Below are 2,907 nucleotides of genomic sequence, written 5' to 3'. Positions count from 1 at the left end.
AGAGAGAGAGAGAGAGTGGTGTGTGTGTTTGGCCAGCTCAGCCCACCAGGGGGCGGGGCTGGCTGGCATGTGGTGCTGGGGGATCGAACCGCAGTCCCTGATGCTTTGCCAAGCTAGTTCCAAGTAGGTGTTTTAGACCACTGAGCCATCTCTCCAGCCCTAAAAGTATAAGTAATTTTGATACAGGGAGAAAAACTGATCTCGGGTGGGTGACCTCCAAATGATACAGGGAACCTCCAAATGACATAGGACAATATGATCTCCCAACCTGACTTGCACGAGTTCATGTTCTCTAAAACCAAAGAATGAATTTTAGGAACAAATGGAGGTTCTGAGCAGAATATATTTATTGAGAGAAAGAAAGCTACTGTCTGAGAAAGGGACAGGATGGGGGCCTCAGTGGGTAGTTCCCCCGGGAAGCTGTCTCTTCCAGGGACTTCTATAGTGTAAAACCATACAGGGCTAAAGTGGAGAAAGGGGGAACTCGCTTAGGTGGATGTGGGGTGGGACGAAACTACGGTCAACCAATTGGATTACAAGGACTATTGCTCAGGCAAAATTGATTAATTCCAGGACCAAATGGGGAAGGGAGTCAGGTAGCAAGGTAGCATGAATGTAACACAGGACCTTATCTGGTAGCCATCAGATAAGGATTCTTTCTGGCTTTCTCAGGGTAAGGATCAACCTGGGATGCTAGTCTTTAGGGAGGTTAGCATTTGTTTGCTTTAGGTCTGGCTCACAGCAAGAGCATCCTTCCCTCCCACAGTTGTTAGGTGAGTGGTCTTTGTTATCACTTTTGAGGGCCTGACCCTGTCTAACTGCCTATAATGTTTCTATCTAACTCAGGCTGCCTGCAACAATTTGATTGTACTTTATAACATTTATTTCTGTTATGTTTTTATGATTGGGGTAATTTTCATTGTTTTTCTTTGGTAGGGGCAATCTATCTCACTTCATTGTGGCTATCAGAATTTTTCCCTTATTTGAAGTCCAGTTTTTACTATGGAGCTTTTTGTAATAACTATAGTGAAAAACTAACTTTTTTTCTCCTAAATTGCTATATAGGGGCTAGGGAGATGGCTCAGTAGAATAAGCGTTTCCCTGGCAAATGAAAGAGCCTGAGTGCAATTCCAGGTTCCACCAATAAATAAATAAATAAATAATAAAGATAAATAAATAAATAAATTGCTATGTAACTTAGAAACCCCCAACCTCTCATCTATTGATCCCCTCTAATACTTACACAACTTATGCAATTGGTTTACAAGGTTTTTGGTACAAGTATCAACTCTCCCCCTTTCTTTCACAGTTTTTATTTCTAACACAAGCACAAGGGAAACTGACCTGATTTGATCTGATTGCAGATATCCCCTCTGGATTCTCAAGATCCAGTGGTATTAGCAAAATCAGGAGATGAAAGCTTTTCCCAGAAAGAATAGATAACTTTATGGATAAACAAAGAAAGAGCTTTTGAATGTCTCAATTAGAACAAAGGACTTTTGAGTTAATCCCTGAGGCTCATGGTGTTCTGAATAATAAGCCAATTTGGCCTCAAAGTGGGCTTTTTTTCATTTGATTTTTTTCTACTATCTTAGAAAAATGTTCACCAACTAATATATATTAAGTGCCATTAACTTGATGGAATTCTATTAAACCATTTATGGAAATTGTGAAGATATGGAAATATGGGCATATTTGGTTTTTTTTCCAGTCCTTTTAGCTTATATATCATCTTAATACCAATATCATGATTATTAATCTTTGTGGAAGATATCGAAATATTGTTTTACAATATGAGTTGAAGAAACATGCTAGCTTAAAAAAGAAATTTATTAAGCACAAAATGAAGAATACTCTTTTGGGTATAGCAATGACACAGAGGTCCATTGGATCATAGATAGGCTCTTGAGCTTTGTCTAATGACTCTTATTTTAATTAGCAAGACTGATTTATTTTTGGCATTTCAGATACTCTAATTACCTTTGCAATAGCCTTTAGATGTACATATTGATGTCATTGCTGTAAAATATCCCCTTAGTGCTGTAATGTCATATTTTAAACTTCTTTATTATGCTCAGTGTAAAAATACTTCCTCCAGGTAGTTTGGAACATGATATCATTTAATTATTGCTGTGTGGACTGACATCAAGTATAAAAAGGTCCTTTAAAGACTTCTCCAAATATAGCTTCTCTACCCTATAACACAAGCACTTGAGCTTCACACCATTGTCGGTATGAATATCAAACGCCTTAGACATAACATGGAATATTTTCCATGTCATGTATTTTCCAACAATAATTGATATACTAAACTTTAAATCCCTATAGGATGTAAAAAAAATAAAAAAAGTTACACATTTTTACACAGAAATTTAGAAACCTAACCATATAGAACATTGTAGACAAGGTAGGAAGCATTACAATTCCTGACTTGAAATTATACTACAAAGCTACTGTGATAAAATCAGCATGGTACTGGCAAAAAAAAATATACTGAGGATGAATGGAATAGATTAGAAAATGCAGAAGCAACCACAAACATGCTTAGCCACCTTATCTTCAACAAAGTGGTCAAACATGCTTACTGGAAGAAAGATAACCCCTTCAACAAATGGTGGTGGAAAAACTGGCTCTACATGCTGAAAACTAAAACTGGACCCAGGTCTATCACCACGCACTAAACTGAAGTTAAAATGGATTAATGGTCTAAACATTAAATCAAAAACACTAAATCTCCTGGAACAGAAAATATTATTAATTCTGATAAAACTATACTGGAATTAAAGAGTCTTTTCATTACCACTTAGCACTATCTACCTTTTCCAAACTTGTATCTGCAGCCTTAACTAAGTACCAATTAATGAAACTTCTTACTTCTAAAGTACATTGGCTTTTATGAAAAGGATA

The sequence above is a fragment of the Octodon degus genome, unplaced genomic scaffold (assembly GCF_000260255.1).
Source record: "Octodon degus isolate 3935 unplaced genomic scaffold, OctDeg1.0 scaffold00041, whole genome shotgun sequence".
Classification (NCBI taxonomy): Eukaryota; Metazoa; Chordata; class Mammalia; order Rodentia; family Octodontidae; genus Octodon; species Octodon degus.
Note: the sequence above shows the minus strand (reverse complement) of the source record.